We start from the raw sequence: 14,937 nt of genomic DNA, 5'->3' as shown, positions 1-14,937 counted from the left end.
TATGATGGAATCTAATCAGTTGCGAGTTCCTCCAATACTACCTTGCTCCGAGGTTTATAGTTATTCTTATAGTCATGTTTAAGGAAGGTCGCATTTGTTGAAACAAGTACCTTTTGATCCTTGAGACTATAGAAATAACCACCTCTTGTTTATGGAGTGTAGCTAACAAAAATGCACACTTCCGACCTTGATTCAAGCTTCCCTGATTTAGGTCTAAGAACATGAGCAGGACAACCCCAAATGCGGAAATGGTGTAAACTAGGTTTGTTTCCATTCCACAGTTCCAGTGGCATTTTTCTAATGGTCTTAGATGGGACTACATTCAAAATGTACGTCGTCGTTTGAAGTGCATATCCCCAGAATGAGAGAGGAAGTAGAGTAGCTTATCATAGACCTGACCATGTCCAACAAAGTCCTGTTTCTTTTTTCAGAAACACTAATTTGCTATGGCGTTCCTGGTGATGTGAGTTAGGATAGAATACCATGCTCCAGCAAGAAATCTTTGAATTATAAATCCAAATATTATCCACCTCGATCAGATTGAAGTGTCTTTAGGGTCTTACCTAACTGCTTCTCAGCCTCAACTTTAAATTCTTGAAACTTGCCAAAGGTTTCAGATTTCTTAAGCATTAGGTAAGTATGACCATATCTTGAGTAATCATCATTTAAATTGATGAAATACTCATACCCACCTCTTGCTTGTACATTGATTGGACCACAGACATCGTTGTGTACAAGCTCCAAAGGCTCTTTGGCTCTATTGTCTTTCACTAAGAAATGACGTTTGGTCATTTTTCCTTCTAGACAATATTCTCAAATCGGAACAGTTGCAACTCTTAGTTCTCTCAAAGGTTCATCTTTTGTTAACCATTTTATCCTATCTAGACCTATATGACCAAGTCTAAGATGCCAAAGATACGTGTCATCCTCATTTGAAACTTTTTGTCTTTTGTTACATTGCGGTTTTGCTACTTTAAATAATTCTGAATTATTGAGCATTCGTTCATTTTAATGAAAGCGGTAAAGTCCAAATATTCAATTGCACGTCTAAAGAAAAATTAAGAATAATCAAATTATAAATAAAATATTCTAAAGTCATTACATGCAATAAAATTCCAAATTAACTAAAAAATGAACTAAACATTGTTAAGACAATAATAAATAGTTTTTCTTTTAATAAAACTAAAGAATTTTAAATAAATGGACTTTCTTTAACGTTTTATTGAACTAGAAACTTTTTCTCTTTTCCTCTTCATCTTTTTGTCTCCATCTGCAAGTTCCTCTTGATCGTTCAAGTGTCTGTAAAGAAGAACAAATAACAAAAATATGAATAGTGGTTTCTAAATCAAAGATTTAGAACTTTATGTATCATAATCCATTATTAAGCCTAAGGTAAAGGTAAATCATATCTACCTTTTTTGTGATTGTGGTCTGGTCTGTAAATCCTCAAAGGCAGCATCCCACAAATCACGAGCATATTCAATGTGTTCGAACTTTTTCCTTAGCTTCTCTTCCATGGTACTAAGACAGTAAAATCTCGCCATGTGATTTGATCTCATCCAATCAGCATATTTCTCATGTTCATCTTTGCTTGCATCCCATGATGGTACAGGAGGAGGCCTCTTGTCATTATAGATAGGTTTAAGATTTTTTTCCAGAAAAATGAACAAAGTTGAATTTGCCCATCCATCTTCATCATCTTCAGTCATTTTTACTTTCTTTATATGATCATCAATCTTTTTATGCATTACCGGGCACGTTATAGGAAAATAATTGGGCGGCAATATTTTATGACTGAAAATAAAACACAATAATATTATCATTTGAAAAAAAATATCAATGTTTTGGAAAGTAAACATGATGCATGAATGCAACAATTAAAACACATAAATTAACATTTACTTTTATACAATAAAACTACGCAACAAATAAAGTGTCGCCTTAGGGTCGGTCAAGTTAAATTTAGATAGCTTATAAGACAATCTTATCTTTATAATTTAAAACTTAAAATAACTCTTTATTTTCTCTTTTAAATTTAAAGTACTGCTGGTTTGGTCAAGATGTAATTATCCACCGCAAAAGTATAATTACATATTTGTAAGTGTAACCCATTATTTCAGAATTCATGACTTAACTTAGAGAATGTCATCTTAGCAACTATGTTTTCCTCTTGAGTTGCGTCGACCTTAGGTCCTTGTTGGTATTTTCTATGTCTACACTCTCTAGCATAGTGACCATTTTTCCCACACACAAAGCAAGGACCTTTCTCCCCCTTAAACTTGTTTGGGTTGGTTTTTGGACCCAAAGGTTTCTCATTACCCTTTTTCCCTTTGTTTTTGGGATGTTTTGGTTGTGACACCGCATTTTCTTTGGAAGTCTCTCCATTAGACCCCTCCACAAGTTTATCTCTACATATCGATTCCTCTTCGATTCGAATATACTTTTGGATCTCCTCCAAAGAATAATACTCATTTTTATGAATGATTCTTTTCCTACAGCTCTTCCAAGTTGGTGGTAATTTAGCCACTATAGCACCAACTTGAAAGGCCTCGGGAAGCTCAATTTATTAACAATAATTTGCAATTCATGAATTTGAGGAAGAATAGGTTTATCACCAAAAAATTTGAAATCGAAGTATTGAGATATCAAAAACTTTTTGGTACCTTCCTCTCCCGCCTTAAACTTTTTCTCAAGTGCATCCCATATCTCCTTTGCCGATTTGGTCTCGGTGTAGAGGTCATAGAGCCTATCGAATAGGGTGTTGAGGATATGACCCCTACAAAGAATATTGTCCTCCTCCCTCTTCCTTCTCTTCTCCACCTCTTCGGGAGTGTCTTTGTCGGATGGCTCGGCTACAGGTGCCAAGGAAGACTCAAGGATGTAGGCGATTTTGAGAGTGGTTAAAAGAAACCTCTGTTAGGAGTGTGTCCTAAAAGCATGTAAAGACATTTGTTTTTTCTGTGAATAAATAAATACAATGGTTTATTATTATTGTCATATTTAGATTGTTAAATTATTGTTTGAATAATTTTGTAAATATCATAAAAATTCCATATTCATTATTGAGGGTGTGATCTTGTATTAGTACGAGAGAATTAAGATCACATGAATAAATAAAAATAGTCAACAACAACAAATTAAAGTTATGGAATTCTTTAATTGGAGTTGTAAGTACGGTTTACTGAGTATCATAATGATACAAATAATCTTGATTCGGATTATTGATGTGGTAAGACATCTCGGTAAAGGTGCTTTATATAATATGATTATATATGACATGGACCGATGTGAATTAAAGTCTTTATCCAAAAACCATTTAACAATAAAGACTTGTAATTCATATCATAACTGATGATCATTTATAGATCAACCTAAATCCTGAGTGTTTATGAACTCCTGTTCATATTTATTAAATCTTTTGATTCACTCGTTAAGGTCTCTTCAAAGCATGAGGCTAATGACTTTTGTTTTGGAGATTTAATATCATGGATGGCTGGGAACATGTATCAACAATACAGAATCTAATCTTTCCTAACGGATCGTATATTAGTTCCCTTAAGGGTTAATTCTGGAACTGAATGATTTTGAGTTCAAATCTATAATTAGATTATAGATTAATTATTCACTAGTGAATTAATGGTACTTAAGGAATAAGAAGTAAATTAGAAAGGTTAAATGGTAGTTCTTCCATTCTAATTTATGAACTAATTAATTAGAGGGTTGAACTATTGTAAGATGGTTATATCAATGGACGACTTAAGAAAAAGATTTCTGTAAAAGTATATCTATAACATTAAGAGTGCAGTTCTGAATTTATAGTGGAGTAATATCAGAATTAATAAATTAACTATTATAATTAAAGAGTTTAATTATTTAGTTTCAATTTATCGGAGCTTAATGTTATAGGTCCATGGTCCCCAAAATGGCTCAAACAATCACAGTCGAAGGCAAATACAAAAATTGGGCAAAAAGGACTTCTGTGATAAGTAAAATATTTTTCTATGTATCAAACATAATTATTGTTTAATTATGTGTAATTAATTAATTAAGAATTAATTAATTATTTGATTTAACAAAAATATAATTAATTTTGAATGAATTTATTTTTTGGGATTTTTGGTATTTAAATAATAATAAAATTGGGAAAAATCACATGCCTGCACATGCATGTGGTACACGTGTGGCACAGTGCACAGGCACTGTGCTACACGCATAAGAGATAGACTTGGTCTCTTGATTCCACAATTTTAGTTATTTAAATATTAAATAAATAATGAGATATTTTGATTTGATTTAAATATTATTATTTAAACAAAAATCTGATAACTGATAAGTTATTTTGAATTTGTTTAAAATAACAAATATTTTAATATATTGGATATTATTAAATATGGGATATCAGTTTTCACAGAACGTAAGTTTTCAGGGATAGAAAAATATCTAGGACTCTCTCAGAGAAAAAGATCAGTGACAAAAACAAAGGTCATTGTTCTTCACAAAACCTAGGTCCAAACTTTATCAGATCTCATGTGTTGAGAATATCTGATAAATAGTTATTGCCTATTATTTGTATAGCGAGCCCACACTCGTTCTTTGGGTGACTGAGAACATTTTGGAAGATCTTGGTGTGAGATCTCAAGGATTCAGCCATACGAAAAGATAGCAGCAAGGAAGGACCTGAGGTAATGTTTCTATTATTGTCCTTGATTCAATATATATATATGAGTGTGAAGAAGTAGATCTAGAAATCTTATGGGATTAATCTGACAATTTGATTGTTGTTCCGCTGTGCATAATCTCTGATTTGATCAATAAAAACCAACAACCTCACCTTGTCTTGCCACCTAGTAAAATTGGATCCATCAAACCTATCCAATCTCACTAGGTCTTGGTTCATGATCTTGATTGTCTCCCCTTCCATTGAAACAAAAAGGAATAAGCTTTTGAATGTTAGGAAAATATTGTTTTGCCTCAATGGAAATGGTAAGATAATATTACAACTCTAGACAATATATTACAAATAAATATTGATTGATTAAAAGGTGTTACAACTCTATGACAAAAGATACATGTAAATATAAAGAAAGAGGTAGAAGATGATAGAAATAGAAAATACAACTCAAAGACAAAATATACAAATAAACTAGAAGTAGTATAATGAAAAAATATAGATGAGATTACAACTCTAAAACAAAAGATACATGTAAAAGAGTGAATAATAGAAGAAAAGAAAAGCAATAGAATAAAAGAACAAGAATAAGAACAATGAACAAAGAACTCTCACTCACACAACCAAAGTGAAGAGTATTAGGGATCACCAACTTGAACAAGGTTTGAAACCTTTGTCCAAAAGCTTTATTTCCCCCTAACTCAAGCACTAAGGGATCTCTCACAGATTTTGGAAATGCTTTCTGGAATAATCAAGCCTCAAGGTGTTTCTAACCAAGTGCTCTAGTGGATAGAAATGGTGTGTCTTACAAGTGAGCATTAGGCTCCTATTTATAGAGTTTAGAGACACCCTTTGAATTTCAAATTCCACCAACCCCCATGGCTGTTACCAATGATTAATTGGGTGTTTTATGGAATTAAAATAGAGATTTGGGAGTTACTTGGCTGTTGGAAAAGTTCAAAATTGGATAAAAACCGAATTAGTATGAATCTGTCAGCCACTAGAGCCGCGGCGCTTGTTTCAAGCGCCGCGGCCCTTGGTCAGTTTCAGCAACTAATTTTTTAAGTTTTTTCCAAAACGTTCCAATTTATTTCCACTTGATTTTGTAACTTCTATACACAATATGGGAGTTAAAATCACATCTCTATCAGCCATTTCTCATATGGCTATAAGAAATTCATCTCAATATTGTGTAACAACAAATCTACACAATAATGGGTGATATTTTAGGAGTTACAAATTTGTGATGAATTTGTAACACCAAATATGTTACATGTTTGGATATTTCACATATATCCAAATAATGTAACTCTCTTTTATATGTTACAATATGTGACACTCTATGTCACATTTATTTAATCTAAAACATTATATTATAAAATAATATAATATTACATTATATTATAAAATAATATAACATCAAGTGTCATTGAGTCTTTTTGTATAAATCAACGGTCTTCCTATCTAGTGTTCTGAGATCTCACACCCTGATCTTCCAGACCAATCCTCAAACACACAAGGACATGTGTGGGCATGTAGGATTCAAAAGATTGATTTATGTGACTCCCTCAATGTATTCAACACATGAGATCTAGAGTCTTTGACAGAGAGAAGGTTTATAATAGTTTTTTTTAGGTTTAGAGAAAATTAGGGCTTTAGAGAGAGAGAGAGAGTTTTTATTTTATTATTCAAAATAATAATATTGTCTTTTTCTGAAAGTTACGTACTATCAGACTTATAAAAATATTTAATCTAATTAAATAATCTTTATTTCATTAAAATATAATTCAAATTTAAAAACTGATTAGATATTTTCATTTAATTATTTATTTAAATCATATTTAAAAAGAATAATTAAATAACTAATTACACAAACTTATTTGAAATTCAAAATTCAAATCCGAGGGATAAAAATCTCTGATGCTAGGCGCCACACACTGTACTATACAGTGTGTTTCGCCCAGTCCTATTAGAGTTGCTCTAATTTTCTCATTTGTTTATTTAATCAACTTTTAAGACAAGATATTTATCACAACATAAATATCAATTAATTCTAAATTAACTTTATCTTAAAATATCAATTTTAAATTGAATAAATATTATATTTTAAATAAGATATTTTTTATTCTCTCTCTTTATATTAATTCAAACAATATTAATATTAATTTTAATCTATAGTTTTTTCAAAATAAAAACTATATAGTTAAATAATTAATTAATTCACAATTAATCAACTACCCATAATTATCAAATAATTATATCCTTGCCCTGAAAAATTAATTCCTTTGCAATTTAGTCCTTTCTCTTTACAAATCTTTCTTTGACATCCTTTCCCTTGACAATGTAGGACAGAAGTGATCTAGGGACCATGGACCTATAATGCGAAGCTCCAATAAATCAGATTATTAATTAAACTCTTTAATCTAATAATCTTATTTATTAATTCCATGATTACTCCACTATAAATTTGGAATTGCACTCTAACTATTTATAGAATTATATTTACAGAGTTTTCTTTAGTAGTCCATCGATACAATCAATATATGTAGATTTGTCCTCCATTATTGGTTCGTTAAAGTCAAAATTACTGTTTTACCCTTCTAATTACCTCTTGATCCTTAAGTACCATTAATTCACTAGTGAATAATTAATTTATAATCTAATTATAGATTTGAGCTCAATAACTATTAAGTTCCAGAATCAACCCTTAAGAGAACCAATATTCGATCTGTTTAGGAAAGCATGGATTCCATAATTGTAATTCATGTTCCCAATCATCCGTGCTATTGAATCTCCAAAACAAAAGTCATTAGACTCATTATCCTAAGAGACTTTAACGAGTGAATCAAAAGATCCAATAAATACAGGAATTTATGAATACTCAGGATTTAGAATGATCTACAAATGATCATCTATTATGAAAATAATTAAAACTTTACGTCAAATGGCAAGTTTATAAGGATAATTAATTATTATCGGTCCTGTCATATATAATTTCTATTATATACAGCACATTTACTAAGATGTCTATCCACATCAGTAATATGAATCTAGATTAATTGCATCTCGTATGCTTAGCAAACCGTACTAGTAACCATTCATTAAAGATTCCTTACTTTAATATTTTACTGACCATTTTATTCATTATATATGATCTTAATTCTCTCGTACTAATACAAGATCATATTCTCATGAATGAATAGGGAATTTTCTTGATATTATGATTAAATTAACTCAAACAATAATTATAACATTTAAATTCAATAAAATTGTACTTTTATTTAAAACCAATAAAATGTTTTTACATGCTTTTAGGGCATTAATCCTAACAACCCGGTCTTGTTTATGTTAAGGCTAGAAATTATAGCCAAGGCTAGAGCCCTCCGCCTGTCCCTCAAAATTGGCACCAAGTGTTTACAGATATGCAAGTAAGATTGCAGAGGCAAGAGGAAGATATTAGGTGTTTAAAACAACAAGTTCTGTCAAGGAACACCTCTCCCTTTGTTATGCCAAAAGTGGCACCAGTTTTGGCTCAGGCTAGGGTTGAGAACAGGTGGGAATTACTATATGAGAGATTTCAGGAATATTACCCTCCAGTTTTTGAGGGAGGCCTAGATCCATTTAGAGATAAGCAATGAATGTGCATGATTAGTTCTGTAATGACCCAAATTTCCTAATAAGGCTTAGGGCCTTGATTAGGGGGCTAGGATGGCAAATCTTGGAATTATATGATTATGTGATATTTATGTGTATCATTATGTGATTATGTGAATAATATTATAATGTGACTTGATATGCATGTTTAGGTGCATTAAATATGCATGGGGGCCCACTTCTGTTCAATCGGGCAATTTTCATATTTTGGCCATTTCATGTATATTTGGCATATATGTGGCATGTGTGTGGGGCTTCATGATTATTTGGTTACGCTAGGGTTACTCAGCACAAGACGATCCTAGGAGATAAGCTAGTGGGAATGTCACAACGAGATTTATACTTGACTAGAATGAGTCAAGGGGTATTTAGCACATTACCGGGTTATTGGGTAATGGGAATAAATATTTGATGATAAATTGAGAGTTAGGAAGATCAAGGGGAAATTCTGGGAGCTTTGACTATTTTACCCCCGGGGGCATTTTCGGGACCCCAGGATTAGGATTTGTTTGAGGCTACTTAAGCTTGAAGTAACCTGTTAGAATCAGAAAAGAACGTTCAGAAAAATTTCTCTTCCTCTCGTTCCCTTTTCGACACCCGATCACATTTTCGAAGGAAACTTGAATTCTAGGACTCGGATTCAAGCGAGGATCGAGGCATAGCGATTCTAGGGAAGATTAGAAGCTTATTAGCTGGAGGATTTAGTTGAGAAACGACTTAATCGGAGGTAATTCAAGTTTTAAGTTCTTAATTTTTAGAGTTTTTAAGCTTGGATTGGATTTTGTGTTTTGATGAGTTTTTGGATGACTTGAAGCTTGGGTTTTATTGGTTTTGGGAGATTAGGATGTTTGGGAACTTTAATTTTGGGATTTGGATAGGTTGGGGTCGGTTTTGGAGCTTTGAAGCTCGAAGAACTCATAGAACACGAAGCTGAGAACCCAGATTTCTGGGTTGGGTGCAATAGCGCTAGGGAGGTAGCGTTATAGTGCTAGGTGCCTTATTTGGGAGAGTTGGGTTTTCCTGTAGCGCTGTAGCGCCCAAAGGTAGCGCTACATAGCCTTCAAAATGTGGTTTTTTTGTACTTTTTGGGGTTTTAACCCAAGAGTTCGGGGGATGATTCCACCACCTTGTTTGGTGGAATTGGAGGTCCCGAGATCGCGGGATTGGTCCCGGGATTGGGTTTTCGAACTTGAACTCATTGAAACACCATTTATGGTTGTGACTATGTTATCACCAGAGGCTTGGAATCAGGATTGTGCTTGTGGCTCGTTTATTGGTAACCTGTGCTTGGACCAAAGGTAAGAAAATTGCACTTAGTATGCGATGCATGAGAAACATGATATTAGGGCATGACATGAATAAATATGATATTGATTAGAGCTTGAGTCTCTGTAAATGTGCATGATCATAATTATGCTAGTGATTGTTAAGTAAGCATGCTGAATGCCCTACATTTGGATATTTGACATATAATATGTGTCTGGTTGCATTGCTTACTTGTGAATGGAACTGACCTATGAGTCAGGAATCGGCAATGGTGTCAGTATTAACTGTGAAGCTGTGACTTATTAGTCAAGTTCGGCAGTAGCACTGAGCACTGGTCGTATGGAATTGGCCTATGAGTCAAGAACGGTATTAACGTGTTTAATGCAAGTCGAAAGGATTAGATCTAATCGACATAAGCATTGAATGAATCATCATGAACCTTAATGCTTGACCGTCCTCAAGTTCGATGAAAATCAAAAGCACCTGTCTAGTCTAAAGGCTAGTTACTTAAAGCCAGAGCCAGAAGGCCCAGGTGACTACATCGTCACATGGCTAAGGGTGCGGAGCCCAAGTTAGTGACTCACTCATCTGATTCAAGTTTGTGACTCCATAGTCACTCATCTGGTTCAAGTTTGTGACTCACTCATCAATCACTCATCTGATTCAAGTTTGTGACTCCATAGTCACTCATCTGGTTCAAGTTAGTAACTCACTCATCAGTCACTCATCTGATTCAAGTTTGTGACTCCATAGTCACTCATCTAGTTCAAGCTAGTGACTCACTCATCAGTCACTCATTTGATTCAAGTTTGTGACTCCATAGTCTCTCATCTGGTTTTAGTTTACTCATCAGTCACGCATCTGATTAGGGCTATATGCCCTAACATGATTATCATAATCTCAAAGTGTTAATCACTCATCTGATTAGGGCTATATGCCCTAGCATGATTATCAGAATCTCAAAGTGTTAATCACTCATCTGATTAGGTTTGACTTGATAGTCATCCATACAAGAGGGCAGGATCCACCATCATTATCTGGACTTATTTGCATGCATGAATAGGGCTATTATTGCTAGGCATGCCTATTATGATTTAGTAACATGTTATTACTGTTCATGAGCATATTGAGTTTTCTTGCTGAGCCTCGGCTCACGGGTGCAGGTAAAGGCAAAAGAAAGCTGGACCATCCTTGAGTTGGAGAGCTTAGGTGACGATGTCTACATATGCAGCTGCTCAACCGCCACGGCCGAGGGTTTAAAGAGGAACTAGGGTTAAACACTATTTTGCCGCTTAGGTCAGCTGGTTGTAAATCTTTCATTGTAATTAACCTTTAAATTATATTTTTTGGGATCCCAATGTATATAGTAAATGTTTTAGTGAAACTTTTTATCTTAACCAAAAAATTTAACCCTAAACTGCTAATCATACTAAGTTACACGATTATGGCCAAATGACTCGATTAGCGAGTTTAGCACTGTTTAAAATGCACATTGTAACGGTCCCTAGGTAGTAGGGCGTTACAAGTTCCATCCTCGATAGTATGGGGGTGGTGGGTCATCATAAAGTGATCATGGGCGGATTTGTGTTCCTGTAGATGAGGGGATCAGACAAGAGATACTGGATGAGTCTCACACTATGCCATACTTTCTTCATCTGGGTACCACGAAGATGTATCAGGATCTAGGGACATTATACTGGTGGACACAAGAAAGAATCAAAGGTTTGTTTGGTCAGAGAGGTGTGAGAACAGTTTCCAAGAGTTGAAGCGATGGCTTATCTCCGCACCTGTGCTGAGTCTTCCTTCGAAGGAAGGAAAGATTCTGGTTTACTGTGATGCATCAAGGATGGGTTTAGGTTGCGTGCTGATGCAGAATGAGAAAGTTATGGTTTATGCATCGTGGCAGCTGAATGAGTGTGAGCAACGGTATCCTACTCATGACTTGGAGCTGGCGGCAGTGGTATTCGCACAGAAGGTTTGGTGGCATTATCTGTATGGGGAGAAGTACGAGATATACATCGACCATAAGAGTTTGAAATACTTCTTCACTCAGAAGGACCTAAACATGAGACAGAGGCATTGGTTGGAGCTGGTTAAGGATTATGATTGTGATATCCTTTACCACCCAGGGAAGGCCAACGTGGTGGCGGATGCATTGAGCCGAAGGGGCCCAGGATAGTTGTATAGTTCCACCCAGATCTCGAGGGAGTTAGCAAATGAGATGACTAGGGCAAAGATAGAATTGGTGGTGGGACAGTTAGCTAATATTACCTTGCAGTCGACCCTGCTAGAGAGGATTAAGGAGGGACAATTGGTGGATGCGCAGTTGCAGGAAGTTAGGCAGCATGTTTTAGCGGGGACAGCTAAGGATTATTCCGTCTCTGTGACTGGTATGCTTCGATATTAGGGGTGGATTTGTGTTCCAGTAGATGAGGGGATCAGACGAGACATACTGGATGAGTCTCACACTATGCCATACTCGCTTCATTCGAGTACCACGAAGATGTATCAGGATCTACGGACATTATACTGGTGGCCCGGGATGAAGAAGGATGTGGTAGAGTGTGTCTAGATGTTTGACATGTCAGCAGGTAAAGGCTGAGCATCAACGGCCAGCAGGGTTGCTTCAGCCTTTGGGTATTCCTCAATGGAAATGGGAAGATATTACAATGGACTTTGTGGGAGGTCTACCCAGGATAGTGGGACTTTGTGACTCGGTGTGGGTAATAGTAGACAGATACACCAAGTCAGCTCACTTTCTACTAGTGAAGTCGACCTATACAGTGGAGCAGTATGTAGAGTTGTATGTGAGAGAGATAGTTTTTCTGCATGGGGTTCCAAAGTCTATTGTATCTGATCGAGATCCTATCTTTACCTATAAGTTCTGGGGAGCTCTGCAGATAGCTATGGGGACCCAGCTGAAGTTTAGCACAGCTTTTCATCCTCAAACCGATGGACAGACTGAGAGGACGATTGTGTTAGAGGACATGCTTAGGGCGTGTGTGATTGATTCGAGGGGTCTTGGAGTAAGTATCTACCGTTGATTGAGTTCTCGTATAACAACAATTATCAATCCACGATTAGAGTGGCTCCTTATGAAATGTTATATGGGAGAAAGTGTAGATCACCCATTCATTGGGATGAGATGGGTGAGAGGAGGTATTTAGGGCCAGATATGGTTCACAAGACTAATGAAGCTATTGAGAAGATTCGAGCCAAAATGCTTGCTACATAGAGTAGACAAAAAAGCTACGCTGATCCTAAGCATAGGAATGTGGAGTTCCAGGTTGGGGACCACGTGTTTCTGCAAGTCTCACCATTGAGAGGGGTAAGGAGATTTGGAGTTAAGGGCAAACTGAGCCCTCGGTTTGTCGAACCTTTCGAGATCCTAGAGAGGATTGGACAGGTGGCTTACAGGTTGGCCTTACCACCGTCACTGTCAGGAGTTCATGATGTATTCCGTGTCTCCATGTTGTGGAAGTATGTTTCAGATACAACGCATGTGCTGAAGTATGAGGACTTAGAGTTACAGACAGATTTGTCCTATGAAGAGCGACCAGTTCAGATTTTGGATCGGAAAGGAAAAAGTTCTACCGAATAAGACAATTTCGTTAGTTAAAGTGTTTGGGAGAAATAGCAAGGTCGAGGAAGCGACCTGGGAGTTAGAGACAGCGATGCGGGATTAGTATCCAGAGCTATTCAGGTAAATTTCAAGGACGAAATTCTCAGTAGGAGGGAATAGTTGTAATGACCCAAAATCACTAATATGGCTTAAGGGCCTTGGTTAGTGCACTGGGAAGGCATAATTGGCTTAGGTGTGAATTTATTGATTTAATGCATGATTATATGATTGTAAATGTGGTTAAATGTTATATCTGTGAGAGCCACATTATTATGTGGGTAGATTTGCAGTGTGCAACTTGAGGCGATCCTAGGGAGCTAGATAGCGGGAAAAGTCACAACGGGGCTTAATATTTGACTTTGGATAAGTCAGGGGTATGTTAGGTATCAGGTGGTTATTTAGACTATTGGGTTATGGAAATAAATATATGAAGATATATTTGAGGATAGGAAGCTTAGGCGGGAATATTGGGGAAATTTACCGTTTTGCCCTCGGGGACGTTTCCGGTACCCCGAGCCTCGAGATTGACTTAACTGGCTAATATTAGACTAAGTTAATGGAAAGCAGAAGAATAAAACACAAACCGACCTTCTCAGCTCTTCTCTTCCTTCTCTTTTCTCTTTCAAGAAACCACTGGAATTCAAGGGAAATCAGATGGAAAATTCTGTGTTTGAGCTGAATTCATGAAGGTTTAGCCTAGTTCAGACTAAGGGTCACTCAACCAGGATCAAGGTAAGAATTGAGTTTAGTTTTTTGGGTGTTAGAACTCTAAGTTTTTTTGGCTGAATATTAAGGTGTTTATGGTATTGATGTTTAAGGGCCGAATCGAAGCTGAGAGTTTGGGTTTTAGCTCAGAAGTTGCCAAGGAAGTGGTTCAGCAAACAAGGTAAGCTTCACTTCGTAGTTTAGAGCTTAAATTCTAAGTTTTCATGACTGGTTTTTGAGTATTCTAGTTGCTGGGGTTCAGGAATCAAAATGGAATTTTAGTAGGATTTTAAGTTGGATTTCTGTTGGATTATGCTGTTAGAATCATGTTAAAAGTTTTGTGATTAATGGTTTTGAATTAGGGTACTTTGGGATGGTTTTGAATGAGGTTATGATGCTAGAAATGGTGGATTTTCTGGGCACGAATGGAAGGGTCGCGGCTCTGTTCTAGAGCGCTGCGGCCCTACGAAGCAAGAGAGCCAGGGAGGCTCGGCCAAAGGAGAGCGCCGCGGCGCCATAGGGCAGGGCCGTGGCGCGTGTCTGCTTACTGGGGGGCTTGGGCTCTGATTTAGGGGTGGGTCGCGACTAGTTTTCAAGGGTCGCAGCCCTTAGGTGCATTTATGATCTTTTGGGGATTTTAAGCGTGGGAACTTAACCTAGGGTGCTCGGGATCGATTTCAACAACATGCTTGGTGGAATTTGATGTCCCGGAAGCTAGTATTGTACCCAGAAACCTTTATTTGAACATTAATGGAGTCCATTACCTTGGTTGTGACTAGGTGTTAAGCTAGGTCTCGGGAAACGGATCGTGCTCGAGGGACGTCGCTCGTAATCAGTGAACGTAGAAATTAAAGGTAAGAAAACTGCACCCGGTTGTGTATTTGTAATGGGACTAAGGGCTCCCTAATATGTATGCTTGAAAGGATGGTATTATGCCATGTAAACTGTAAACCAACGGCCTAAGAGTGCCAAGGATTACACTAGCGCACAGGGCGCGGCTTGGCCACTGGTAGCCGAGGAC

This window comes from Humulus lupulus, chromosome 2 (genome assembly GCF_963169125.1).
Source record: "Humulus lupulus chromosome 2, drHumLupu1.1, whole genome shotgun sequence".
NCBI classification, from domain to species: Eukaryota; Viridiplantae; Streptophyta; class Magnoliopsida; order Rosales; family Cannabaceae; genus Humulus; species Humulus lupulus.
This window is presented reverse-complemented; position numbering follows the sequence as displayed.